The sequence below is a fragment of the Argopecten irradians genome, chromosome 1 (assembly GCF_041381155.1).
Source record: "Argopecten irradians isolate NY chromosome 1, Ai_NY, whole genome shotgun sequence".
Classification (NCBI taxonomy): Eukaryota; Metazoa; Mollusca; class Bivalvia; order Pectinida; family Pectinidae; genus Argopecten; species Argopecten irradians.
Window position 1 is genome coordinate 48,073,153 of NC_091134.1, and position 15,073 is coordinate 48,088,225.

The window sequence follows — 15,073 nt, forward strand, 5'->3', positions numbered from 1 at the left end:
TGACAATCAATCAGGTATGTGTGTGTTGGGGGTTGGGGGTGGGGGAGGGGGCCTAAAAGACAGAAGAATCATGAGGTTGGGAAGTTGTAACTTGAGTGGGGGGTTGAAAATATAGAAGAAATAGCTACAGATAACTGGAAGTGGAAGGGTGCTTTATCATTGATCTGGTCATTGCATATTTGGGGTTTACATGGCTTTTTTTTGGTTATTTAGTCTCATTGATTTTGGAGCAACTTTGAATCCATATGGTACTGTATATCTTTCTTTTTTCCATGTGTAGCTATTTCTTCTGTATTTCACCCTCCGCCCAAGTAACAACTTCCCAATAGGTACCACTTTTTTGTTTAGAACTCAAATCAAAGACAGATGTACATAGTACTACATACTACATTTTAGTCTATGTGTTTGTAATCACTGTTACTACAGTATTAATACATAAATGGTCTATGTACAAGTTACACATAGACAATAAATGTGAAATTTGGTTCAGACAAAAAGATTTTTAACATTTCAGATAACTTGCTAGTTTTATGGTTTTATTTATATGTTGAGTCTACTCTCTTGTAAAGTAGAATTTAGAAATGCTAAGACGATGGTATCTATATTGCTATATGTAAAAAAAATCCTTATATTTTAAAAGTAATTGAAAAGCTATCTCACAAGCCCTGACAAACAAATGGGCCGGCATATGGATGCAAGAATTATAATCACTGGATCTAGAGGACTAATATAAACAAATATTTCTACAAAGTTAAACAATGAAAAAGTATTGCATCATAATTTTATTTAATGATTACAGTTGAAAGGAACATTTAATAAATTAATACTGTTTAAATGTTCTGTTCATGATCTTCTAGGTCCATATTGGAAAAGTTTACTTTCAAGAGCACTCATATCAACATTCTTCAGTCTTCATATGATGCTAATTGTATGTATATGTATACATACACTTGTATACAGGTCCAAGGGATGAACTTTCTGTATTCATGTCACTATGCATGCATGGTGCCTGAAAAAAAAGAACCAACAATTTTTTATATCTGTTGAATATGACAAAAATTGAAATGATCAATTTCAAATATATATAAATGAATAAATGTAGGTTCATTCTACAGGTGTTTTTTTTATTTTAGAGAAAACATTTTATAAGTTGTGAATGTGTCACTGATGCATTTGATAGAATCAAATATTGTTTCAAAAAAGATACAAAATTCATTATCTATAGTCCAACAAAAACTCAGAATAATTATAAATGATACATGGCTGCAGTACATACACATGAACCAGGTACAGTTGTAATAAATATACAAACACTATTTATTATTATATTATGACCAGAAATAATACTGTATGTGTCCTCCAAATATATCTAAAGAACAAGCTAAAACCTACATGTACATATGTATATGTGTATATCAGAACATATACAATACAATTTTACCAATTAACCTACAATGTAAATCCTATATACAATGTATGTGTATAACACTACCAGAACATGTACAGAACAAAAATTTACAAATTAAAAATCTATAAATATATACATCAGAACTGTATGAATTGACCGGTAGCATAATATTATAGATTAATTGAAACAAATCTTAGCTTGATAATGCACTAGCGGTTACATTCTAACTGTACATGCATTACAACGGTACATTTTATAAACATACAGGGCATTCATTACCCCTAAAGAGGCCCCACGAAAGAACCGCTATTTACCCCAGTGTTACGTTTTACGCGATTGGGGAACAGGTATGAAACATGTGACCGTATGTGACCACTCATTTATGAAAAAATACTGCTAGGGACTATTTACATAATGATCAAAATACGAAGACTCGCTCACTATCAGCTGAGCAGGGAGTACCGGGTAGTAGGCCTAGGTACGTACAGTAGCGGTCCGGAGCCGCGTGCTCGTTTTGAACTGTTCTCTTCGCTATAACAAGTTGTATTAACACTCTCCATGCGTCGTAATGTTTACCGAGTCAGTTGTTGGGATTGTCGCTGCTCCATTGCCTTTCCTTTCGCATTTTAGGTGAGTCAGTTGGTTGTTTTGGCGGAAACCTTTTGGTTCAAAACTACGGTAGCCATGTTTTGTTTACTACGGAGAGTGGTGGATGTTGCGCATGCGTTAAGATTGACCTGCACTCATAGCCGGTCGGGAGGACTTTTAGGATTCCCATAGATATTATTATTTTCTTCGCATGTACAGCGATTTTGACGGAAAGTTTTATTTTTCTAATTCATAAGAAATTATACCGGATATATTAATACCATTTTTACCGATTTTACAGTCACTTGCCCGACTATTCGCTTTAAACTAATTACTAGCAGGTCTAGTGAGTGATTCTGTCACATATAAGCCCATTTTCTGTAAGGAGTTATCCATAAATAAAAAAAAAAGTAAAAAAAAAAATGGTAAAGGTTATCTCTCTATTATCCAGTCATCCCTGAAATTTCATAATGAACTGTTCTAGCTATAGAATCAGAAGAGTTCAAATGTGTCTTTAGGGGTGAATTATAAGATTAAAAACAAATCGATGCTATCTTTAATCCTGTTCGGAGGTCTGTCTAAATTCAAACAAATTTGATCCAACCTACACCTACATATACCTGATTTAGTTTCATCAATATAACAACATACCGTGAACTAAATGTCAGTAATGACGTCTATCACAATCCCCAGCATGCGATTATTGATATATTCCATAACCAAGTCAATAAATACACTTCTATCAGTGTATGGAGTCATACAAACCGATATTTGGGAGATTCGAGATTGTTTTTGCCAATGGGTGTTAATTAAGATCAGAGTTCGGTATTGTGAATGGTGTTTTCAGCACGCATTACTGGTCAATATGTCCGACAGGGCTTGCGGAGATTAAATCTTGGGATATGTTATGTTGGTATCAATATTAAGGTGAGAAACAGCTTATAATCACTGGCTGATATTGTGATGATGTTAATTGTGTGATAGAAAGCATTTTGCTACAGGGTCGGTTATTAAACATCAAAAGGATGATGTTGAAGATGATATCACAGATAAAAAGCCTCAGGTTTAACAATGTTTTTTTCCATATGGAAGGTTCACATGGACTTGCCAGTTCATACGACTCAGAATTGAAAAAAAGAAAAATTGCAATTAGCCTGACATTTGAACACCTTATAAAATACTTATAATATCGGTCTGACCCTCATACATCTACATTGTAGCTTAAATTACCAGTAATATTATAAGGTTATTATATAGCTAATTAGGCCAGTTTATTTGTTTGTTTGTTTAATTTTGGGTCATAGGATACAGTCAAATCCCTGTGGGTATACTGATGCTAGAAATCTTGTCGATGAGGACATAAAAAAAAAACCTGCCTTATCAGTCACCTCTTTATAAAGACAACCTGTTCTAAGACCTTTATAGATTCCTTGAGGTCCCAAATTGCTAATCCAACATAATTTGACAACTACATCAATCAAGACCATTTTTCCAATAATGCATACCATATTCACCGTAATTAGCACCCATCCTGCTATAAGCACCCTTCTCTTTTTCTGGAAAAGGATTTGAAAATGTATGAAAACCCCAATCTCATGGATTTAATAACGTTTTACAACATGTGATGCCTCTCATATCAGAATTGTATCCCATATTACATGAATTTGCAAATTTTCTACATATGAGGTTTATTAGCTTAATTTCCTTTTAACGGCCAGGGTCATGTAACGACGTGCCAGGTTTGTTGGTTGAGGAAAGCCGGAGTACCCAGAGAAAAACCACCGACTAGTGGTCACTACCTGGCAATTGCCCACATGGGATTCAAACTCGCGACCCAGAGGTGGAGTGCTTGTGGTAATATGTCGAGACATCTTAACCACTCGGCCACCGTGGCCCTTTTTTTTCTTTTAAGTGTGAATCACGACATAATGATTATACATATAATGTGTCGCAATGGTGAAAAGAATATGCATCATGTTTACTGTAACAGATTAAAGTGCCATGAGTACAAAAATAGTTAAAATATGTTAGGCTTTTTTCTGCCAACTTATATTTTGGTTCACTAATAAAAGGCACCAACCTCTCCCCCTTTTGTATAATATTTAATTAAGCACCCTGGGTGCTAATTACAACAAGTAAGGTATAGGTTGGTTAGGGGTTATTTGGTTCAACACGGTAAATAAAATATATAAGAAGTTTAACCTTAGTATAAAAAAGTATTATAAAGCAGTACCTATAACTTAGTCCTTGAGAACTATAACTGATCTTCATTTACTTGATTTGGTGAACAAAGACTATCTTTCTGTGAAAGGGCCAGATGGTACGCCACCGGGAGGAATAATGGTGTTTAGGTGTGGGGATTTTGTGTATGTGGCGTTTGATCTATTTATGTACGTCCATTTATACTGAAGTGAAGTCGTGTCAGAAGGCGACATTGATTATCTATAAACGACAAGGACATCATTGACGTGCATCATAATTAAAACGACAAGCCAATAACTAAGGATTAGAAGGGCATAACATTGATGTGTCCATTATGTGCTGGATGAGCGGTCATTTATTCGGATAATCCGTGAACATGTCATGTGACCCTTGCTCCTATATCTGACCACACAGCTGTTTCTAGTAAGTGTTCGCAGGACGGAATAACATAACGACCATGCAATTTTTTCCGGGGTCACCTACCGTATTCGACCCAATAAGCGCCCAGGGCATTAAAAAAAAATGGAAAAAAATGAAAAGGTGCCAATAAGACGAATTTTAATTGCAAATCTATACAGTTTTGTGTAGTTTTGGTCTTTATTTATGCCTGGGCAATTGAAATAGAGGCCTAAAAAAGGGGGAAGGGTGCTTTTAGGGACATGGGCACGTATTGGGTCAAATACGGTATATATAAGATTGTCCAGACAAAGAGTCATCAATAGAAGTTAAAGCTGTTACCATCTTGATTGATATTTATGTCATTAGGAGATTATGATCTTAATTATTCTGTTTTTGAAAAAAACGGCCAGTACTCATTATCGGGTCAGGGTTGTACATGCAATATATTATTGCCTAGTACGCCAAAAACGCCTACCATATTTGCAGAAATTAGCACCCAGGGCACTTAAGAATTGTAAGAAGTGGGATGCTTATTAGTGAACCAAAATGTAGATTGTGGATGAAAAATGTCAACCATATTTCAACTCTTTCTGTATTCATATAGGGATTGAAGGTATTTTTCTAATTTTCATAGCGGCTTAGTATGTATAGCAGAAGCAGAATCTACTTATCCCGTAGAGCGTCTCGTTTTCAAGCTTCCGCCTTCAGGTTGACCATTTTTGCAACTGACAAACTATAAACAAGAAATATAGTTAAAATAAGATTTGATTGACTTACTACAGTAACCTTAGTTGATTCTATATCAAAAACAACATATTAAAGATTATACATTAAAATATTGTGAGGGACCTTTTTTTTTATTGATATGAAACTGGCGTGATGTTTGAAATCAGCTGATCGATGCACGAGAATCGTTGTATTCATAGTGTTTTCATATGGCTATAGGCAATGTTTGTTTTCGTCAGTTGGTTGATTCATATAGTGACGAAACACTTAGAATGTAAATATAACATATTATCTGTTACAGTTAACATGTATATGCCTTTTAGCCTTTGAGACAAATTATTATGTCCTGATTCTCATGTAAAAGACTCACAAGTTCATGTTATATGGGAGACAATGCTGATGTCAGAGGCAACACATGTTATAAAACATTATTAAATCCATGGGATGGGGGTGTTTATGCAACTTCAACTCTTCTCCAAAAAACGGGAGGGGCGCTCATTACAGCGAATACAGTATATTCTTAGACATTTTTTTAGGTTTAGCAGACTAGGTTGGTGACCTGCAATTCCATACAGTATTAGTATAAGCTGCACGCTTATTTTTTTGGGACATTAAAGATGCTCCACTGCCGACAGAGGATAAATGATGTTCATCATTTGAACAATAACTGGTTTTTAGGTCATCTGACCCGAAGGGTCAGGATGACCTATTGTCATCATGCACCGTCCGTCGTCGTGCGCCGTGCGCCGTGCGCCGTGCGTAAACTTTTTATTCAAACGACTTCTTCTCAATAACCGGAAGGCCCAGGGTACTCATATTTGGCCTGTAGGTTGATGGGATGGAGGGCTACCAAGTTTGTTCAAATGAATGACCTTGACCTTCATTCAAGGTCACAGGGGTCAAAAAGGCTAAAATCTTTAAACAACTTCTTCTCAAGAACCAGAAGGCCCAGGGTACTGATATTTGCCCTGTAGGATGCTGGGATGAAGGGCTACCAAGTTTGTTCAAATAAATGACCTTGACCTTCATTCAAGGTCACAGGGGTCAAATAGGCTAAAATCCTTTAAACAACTTCTTGTGAATAACTAAGAGGCCTAGAGACCTGATATTAGGCCTGTGGCATGCTGGGATGAAGGGCTACCAAGTTTGTGCAAATAAATGACCTTGACCTTCATTCAAGGTCACGAGGGTCAAAAGGGCTAAAATCTTTAAACAACTTCTTCTCAAGAACCAGAAGGCCCAGGGTACTGATATTTGGCCTGTAGAATGCTGGGATGAAGGGCTACCAAGTTTGTTCAAATAAATGACCTTGACCTTCATTCAAGGTCACGAGGGTCAAATAGGCTAAAATCTTTAAACAACTTCTTCTCAAAAACCAGAAGGCCCAGGGTACTGATATTGGGCCTGTGACATGCTTGGATGAGGGCTACCAAGTTTGTTCAAATGAATGACCTTAACCTTCATTCAAGGTCACGGGGGTCAAAAAGGCTAAAATATTTAAATGACTTCTTCTCAAGAACCAGAATGCCCAGGGTACTGATATTTGGCCTGTAGGATGCTGGGATGAAGGGCTACCAAGTTTGTTCAAATAAATGACCTTGACCTTCATTCAAGGTCACAGGGGTCAAATAGGCTAAAATCATTTAAACAAATTCTTGTGAATAACTAAGCGGCCTAGAGACCTGATATTAGGCCTGTGGCATGCTGGGATAAAGGGCTACCAAGTTTGTTCAAATGAATGACCTTGATCTTCATTCAAGGTCACAGGGGTCAAATAGGCTAAAATCTTTAAATGACTTCTTCTTAAGAACCAGAAGGCCCAGGGTACTGATATTGGGCATGTAGCATGCTAGGATGAAGGGCTACCAAGTTTGTTCAAATAAATGACCTTGACCTTCATTCAAGGTCACAGGGGTCAAATAGGCTAAAATCTTTTAAATGACTTCTTCTCACGAACCAGAAGGCCCAGGGTACTGATATTGAGCATGTGGCATGCTGGTAGCATGCTGGGATGAAGGGCTACCAAGTTTGTTCAAATGAATTACCTTGACCTTCAATCAAGGTCACAGAGGTCAAATAGGCTAAAATCTTTAAACAACTATGTTGTATTGTACTAATAGTCAGATGACCGTTAAGGCCCATGGGCCTCTTGTTAATCGTGTATATATGTCTTAAATTAACACAAAAAATAATATAAAATAATTTATTTCGACTTTGGTGCATGTGCAATCAGTACTTCATTCCATATAGGATATAGTGACTCAGAATTTTTTCGGGATGCAATTAATTATTTTTTAATATTTTTAACTTGAAGTAAAATTAGAAGCTCAAACTTTTTAGTGTTGGTAATGGTATTAAGTAAGTAACTTTTGTAGCTGAAGAAAAATACTAAATCGTCTGTTCCTGTTTTTGATAGTGAAAAAATTACCATTTGTAAGCGGTGGAGCATCTTTAAAATTCTCTATGATTTGGTCTAGGTAATTTCCACAAACATAATTCCTGAGAAACAATAAAGGAATTATGAAGTCAGATGACCTGTATTCTATTGTTACTTGTATAGGGATTGACAATTTGTAAGCAAATTTCCACACTAATTAATATCCATGAGGATGTAATTTTTTTCCTCACAAATTTTAACAACTAAGTGCTAATATGTGACGATGACTGACAAAATGGGCCCAGATGCGTCAATTATGATGTCAGAAATAATGACGTTATAAAGTAACGCACATTTTTAGCCAACGTCATCACATGTATTTGCGGAAACTTTTAATAAACTACAGTTCATTTTATGTATAAATTAAACTACCTGTACAGTATCAATACATAATATGAAGAGTAGACTGGTGAGTATCGGTTGGTCATTATATACATGTAGGTACTTTCTAACAGAAATATAATTAAATTAATAAAGATAGCTATAAACAGCACATTAGAAAAAATATTGAGATTGTTTTTCTCTTCGTTAGTAGAGATGACAATTAATATATTCATGGAAATCAATCAAAGGTAAGAGTGAAACAAATCCTGATTTATCTCAATCAGAAGCTAATGCAGTTATTCGACTAAACTTCCAATATGCCACATGTCATGGGTCAGACAAAAATATTTATAAATAGATTTGATACAGTTTAACAGTTTTTGATCTTATATAGGAATATTGTTTCTCCACGGATATTCTGGAAATTTCACAGGCTTTGCTCTTTTACAAGTTAATAATATTTTACAATATGTCGTAACATATATAGAATGAAATATAAAAAAACAAAGCCGTAAAAAGTCATTGAAATTATTTGAAATTATACCTATATACATTGACATACATGTAGCAAAAATACCACGAGTACGGAAACTTAAAATGCAAACAACGCTACGTTGTTTTAAAGACAAAATATTCCTTCAGAATTTTAAAAGGACAAGGATGCAGATTTCATTTCACAGGTGTTTAGCTCTATACATGTACATATTTTTTTTTCTCTTTACATGTATATATATGTAATTTTAGTAGAGAGAGAGAGAAATGTCCTTAAATTTTGTACGAGAATAATATAAGTTTCTGGTCAGTGCAGAAGATGACTATTTTCTTGTAGAACTATGCAACGATGATAACAAGGAATGCGGTATTCATAATTGGAGTCCGTATAGATCTGTACTTATGATTTGGTCACAACCCTTTCCGATTATTTTTTTGAGGTAATCTAGGCATGAGTTTCAGCCATTTTGCCTGGTCTCCGGACCAGACACCAGACATGACCAGCTGATGGCCAGGGTTCTCAGACAGCATCGAGGATGTGCTTGAAATGTTTTGAATTAAAATTTATCCAGTGTCCCATAGATTTTCATAACCAGCAACATATCCTTCACATATTGTTAAAGCATCGTCCGTACCCGGACGGGAATCGAGCGGCAATCACATCACCCGACATTGGCCAGGCCTGGTACACTTGTCCTTTATTGTTATGGCGATATTCGTACGATGTCTGGCGAATAGGCTGGTTATCACCTGGACATCGTATGATAATCGGGCGATTAGCAGTATATGTTCGGTTGATATTCACTGCCTCACCGCACCCCCACATTGGATCCATATAGAATTACGTGTATACATGCATGTTTGCATTATATTTACATCAGTCATATGAATTTAAATTTGGAATTGTGTCAGTGGTCATGTTTTACATTTATATGATTTTTATACCCCCTTCAACAAAGTTAAGGGGTGAGGGGGTCATACTGAAATCGGGTTGTCCGTCTGTCTGTCTGTAGACACAACTTTGTCCAGCAAACTCCTCCTAAACTACTTGACAATATTTGATAAAATTTGGTACACAGAACCCTGACATAAAGGAAAGTTAAGTAAAGTATAAGTTCTGCAATGTCCCCTTTTGAGTTATTACCAAATTTGGTTGTATTTACCGCGAAAATACCACAAAATGTTTAAACTTTTCAAATTTCCGCGAATCTATTCACGTTTACAGTAACTGTTTGTGGAAGTGTTTCAACATAAATGAGCCTCGTTATATATGTAGTACTTCAGCAAATTATCTTTTTTTATCTTTTTCAGAGACATCCTCCGCCGTTCTTGAGATTCCCCAATCAGATCACAGGCTATGTAGACATTTCGCTCTCTGTGTATATGTAATTACTGTGTCACAGCAGTAGTACTACAAATATATTATAAAGAGAAATGTCTTCAGAGAACGCCTGTGGTCAGATCCATTGTACCTGATGTACCAGTCTTAGTGACCAGACGTCATGCAAGAACATCATTATATATCACTATTCATGAAGTGTGTAAATTAGTTCAGTATGTTTAAGACAAGTAAAGACCACATCTTTACGGTTCCACTGAATACTCACCCTTTTTCATTGTATTGGGGAAATGAAAGCCCCGTCAAGAATTCAACAAACAGTTTAAAGTGCCAAATGCCAGTAACATGTATGATTCCGCAAATGCTTTTCAGCTAAAAATTACATATGGCATAGTTTAGAACCATGTTTTTTTTCAGATAAAATACCATTCTCATCAGCGCAAAGTAGATCAAATGTCTTTGCTTTGAGTTAGAAATTATTTTCGAGAACCAGTTGTTTGGTTTTGAACGTCCTGGGAAAAGATCGTGTTTCTTTATCACCAATTCGAAAAAACGAAAAACAACCTAAAATGTTATAAGTTTTACTTCGTTGAATTGGTAGTAGAGTAGCTCACTGTAGTGTATTTGTCAAGTAATCCCGTATAATTTTAAATTATATAAAAAGTTATCAATGTTGACACCAAAATGATAATAAAATTTGTTTTTCAAATGATTCATTTTTTTTTTTTGTATTTGTTACTTACATCGACATACATTTATGTATTAACTATCTATAGTACAACATATTTATATATTTTGTTGTTTGACTGGGCACAACAAAATCCGACATGATAATAAAGACATAAAATATTGAATAGTGTAAGAATTGTTGAATACAATAAAGCCAGGTGATCATGAAGAGTTAACGTCCTCTACTTCATAAATGACATTAAAGATTCATTTGTAAAGCATCTATCAGGATTTAAAGTTATTTTCATTTTCATGTTGTATTGAAAACAAATTATTGAGAAATTTGGGCTAATTAAGTCAAATATGTGGATTTCCAGGTGCATGTTCACTACACATTATCTAAAGCCGGATGGTGAAAAGGGTTTTACTATAAGGGACTCCAATTTAAATGGTTAATGTACCCAAAGTACATACAACTAGAGATCAAAGGGAACCTACATTTTCAATACGTATGATTTCTGAGAATTAACATATCAAGAATTGCTGATTGCTAAGATACAGATGGGCGGCAGAGGGATGAACACAGACGAAAGGCAATTTGTATCGACCATAAAATCTCTGTAACATTAATATCACTATCAGTGTCAACAGACTTTACTTTTAGTGGTCAATTTGCAGCAAAGGATAGAAAAAATTGCACCATTAAGCCAAAAACATGGGAATTAAATATCATATTTTATTATTCTACAAAATGAAAATCTGTTAGAATACAGAATATCATTCTAGCAGATCCCCTGAAAACGTTCTATAAATATAATGATGTACATAATATTGTGTAGTAATGAAACGGTTTATAAAACAATCTTTGTTATTAAAATATGAAATCACTTTACAAAACAAGAACAAAGGAATTCTGTCTATGGCATCAGCTGTTTTATCTGCATGAAAACATTCTCGAAAAAAATATAAATTTATGATGTAAATGTGCAGAATCTTAACAAACACATGTTGATCTAGACATTAAAATTCACACATACATGTACTTCATTCATTCATTAACTTGTGATATAACAAAACAGAGTATTGACGACTAAGGTAGATAGATTGTAGTGTATAACATTCCCATGGATTACAAATATCTCTCGGTTACATGTACATATTTAAGTTTTCAGAAATCGTCATATAATATCTTTGATCTCAATAACCTTGAAATAAAATTTTGAGAAGAATTAAATTGGTTCCATGGCTGTTTAGATGAAGCCGATGAGTGACAGACCGAACATCACAGTACATATCAGAAGAGTCAACAGACCCAGGTATCCAAACGCTCCACGGTTTCTCTTCTCTGGGTCTACAAAAACAAAAGCATGTGTCATTACAAACCTGTAGAAATATTTCATATCATTTATAATATTATTTTACTATGAACTGCTACAAATTATTTTTTATATTTAATAATGATTCCAAGCACCAGCTAAGCACCAGCTTGTTCCATGGTACAAATTAAGCATCATTTTTTAACAGATCTGATATCTGAATTCAATTCAATAATTATTTGACTAGTATACAAAATAATTTTAAATTGCTCCAAGAATCCCAAGCAAACAACTGTATCAGACCAGTAAAGTTTATCTTCATGGAAGGGAGATAACCCTTAGTATTGAAATCTGATCAAAATGAAATGACAACTTAAACTTTAAAGTTATATGTGCTGTAACTTGGCGAAAATTTTGACATCCTATTTTTTCATCGTTAATCTATTAAAAACCATAAGGTTTGATGAATAAATCTGTAAAAAATCATTCAAATGGCTTCAGATGACTTATAAACGTTAGTTATAACACAGAAATTTTGTACTGTAAAATTGTTGTTTTTATGCCTTAAATATGCTTACATGGAAACAAACCTGCAGAATCACTTTACAATTACTAATAACATTGTAAAAATGTGTAATGAAATTGTAGACCACAATTTGAATTCATGGTCTGACCGTATGTACTCATTTCACTTCACTATTGATGTAAATAAATGATTTTTGGCAGTACTGCCAAAAATCATTTCCAGCTCTTATTTGTACATGTAGAATTAAAACCTAAGCATTGAAAGTACCGTAATTTTCAAAAAGTTGGTAGTTTTTGGTGATGAATAACATATTAAAAGCTCATCTTGATTCATGAGTATGGAAAATACGGCACATATAACTTTAAATAAGGAACAACTATGTAGGTTATGATTGTGATAGGCTTGAAGAATTGTCAGACACTTCAATTATTTGCTCCCCTTGACCTCTGAAGAGCTTTATAATAATACAAACTGATTTGGGAAACACTTGTAATACATATGTAGTGACAGTATCACAGACGTAACTTGTGGTAAATGTACATTGTATGTGGTATACAGATCTAGAAACACATACCACCAGTATAATATCCGTATGCATAGGCCACTCGTCCAGCTATCCAAATCAGTCCACAAAGTGCTCCTAGTTTCTATAACAGTAAAAAATAAATATTCTGTAATGATAGACACTCAAGTTTACTAAACATTTTGTTGTTAATTAATTCTGGATTTTTTTCTGCCAGATATTTACAATTCATTGTAGAATCTTTAAAAAAAAATATCACAAATGCATATGTACAAATGTATACTTACTGGTGCATAAAGGCCTCCGAAATTTTGCAGTACAAGGTATGTAGGATAGACTTCAAGTCTGAAGAAAATCAAACAAGTATTGAAACTATATATTTTATAAGCTTAATAGAATGCGTGTTATAGATGTTGGTATTATAAACATACTGTCCCCATGTAGGGGTTCTTGTAAAATATAGATTTCTCTTCCCTATTTATATTAATTATAGTTTTATATTCTAACTCTTTTAACAAAATTAATTAATTCTGTGTATCTATGTGTTGATCCTATTGTGTATTTTTATGATTCTATGTGTAATCATGATCAAGGGGAAATAATTAACTTTGTTATTATATTCAACATAATTCAACACACCACTATCAGAACATTAATTTTTATTCAAAGCTGTTCTTACATAAAAATAAGTAGAAATAGTCTTTTTAAATAATGCCAATTCAAGCACGAAATTTTTTTGACATAAATTTGTCATAAACTTACGTATTCTGTGTGCTCTTTGTACACAGTTGAAGCGGTCATCATTATCACTGTACATCCTCGGGTACTGAAAAATATCAAACAGAAATATCACAGAGATGATAAAAAATACTAGGGTTTTAAATTACCAATAATAGATGATATGTTGTAAAACTCTGTGTATATACATTGCTGAAGTAGTGTTTATAAAACTGTCATTAATATTATACAGTATACAGATCAATGATATCTATAACTGCATGTTCATACAATCTTCATTTGTAGCTCGATCAATCCCAGTATAATGTGGCCATAAGCATTTTAACTTACCACTAACAGGTAAGTAATTAAGTTTTACCTGTAATAAGGGTTGAGATTCCTACACTATATATTTGCAATTCGCAGGTATTTTTAAATAAAATATAAACTCATATTTGACATCAAAATTGAAAAAGTACATGATTGTAATTGATGATAGTACAGTTCATGTGCATATATACATGTACATGTAAGTGTAGAAATTTAAATTGTATATACACATTTCTCAAAATATTTTAAAAACAGTTATTGCACAATCACATAGAATACCACATGTGAAGTCAACTGTTACAATGTACTACTAAATAACTATATACATGTATCTGGATGGCATTGATGCAGAAAAAAAGTTGGATTCTATATTTTGTCGATAAAAAATAATATACTACAAAAGAGAAAAAAATTTCTAACAATAAAACCAAGGATTTATAAATCCTTGATCTCACCTAAGCATAAAAATTAACACATGTGTTTATGAGACATACATGTATATTATTTACCATAGATATCAGAAACATACACATGTATGTGTAAAGAGTCATGCAAGATTAAAAAAATCTATTAGTAAACAAAATTACAACAGTGTAGCTATAGGTCAATGTCTGAACCACAGGGGCCCGTTACTACTGTTTATATTATATTATATATATTTTCAGTCACTGGGTACGTTATGGATATAACGTACCCAGTGACTGAAAATATATATTATAATATAAACAGTAGTAACGGGCCCCTGTGTCTGAACTGACCTAAATATTGTTACTGTCAGCTTCACAAAAGTCAAAACTTACAGAAACTTCATATTTCTTCCTTGCCATGACAACTTGAATACCCAATCCATTGCAGCAAAATAACTGTTGCAAAGACAACTAGGACAACATATCCAAAATCGGGAGATAGCGTAAACGCTTCCATTTTCTTGTAGGTGTGAGTGTTGGCGGTGTGATTAAATAGAACGGATAGCGTCGCTTCTAAATTAGATTACAAAGTACGCGTTGTTTGCTTTTATGTTGCTTGACCTGCTAGTTACATGTACTTATACACACGTACACACACATAGGTTTATTG

General features: G+C 34.0%; 1 long non-coding RNA gene and 1 pseudogene across 1 annotated transcript; both read right to left on the minus strand.

The window, feature by feature from the left end:
* Positions 1-764: 764 nt before the first annotated feature.
* On the minus strand, positions 765-2,783 carry LOC138330682 (uncharacterized). The gene is made up of 2 exons (XR_011209590.1): positions 1,846-2,783; positions 765-1,009 (listed from the first exon to the last, which is right to left on the minus strand). It is a non-coding gene; the product is annotated as an uncharacterized lncRNA (long non-coding RNA).
* An 8,515-nt stretch (positions 2,784-11,298) lies between these two features.
* On the minus strand, positions 11,299-14,935 carry LOC138330687 (glutathione S-transferase 3, mitochondrial-like; annotated as a pseudogene).
* Between the last annotated feature and the right edge of the window lie 138 nt (positions 14,936-15,073).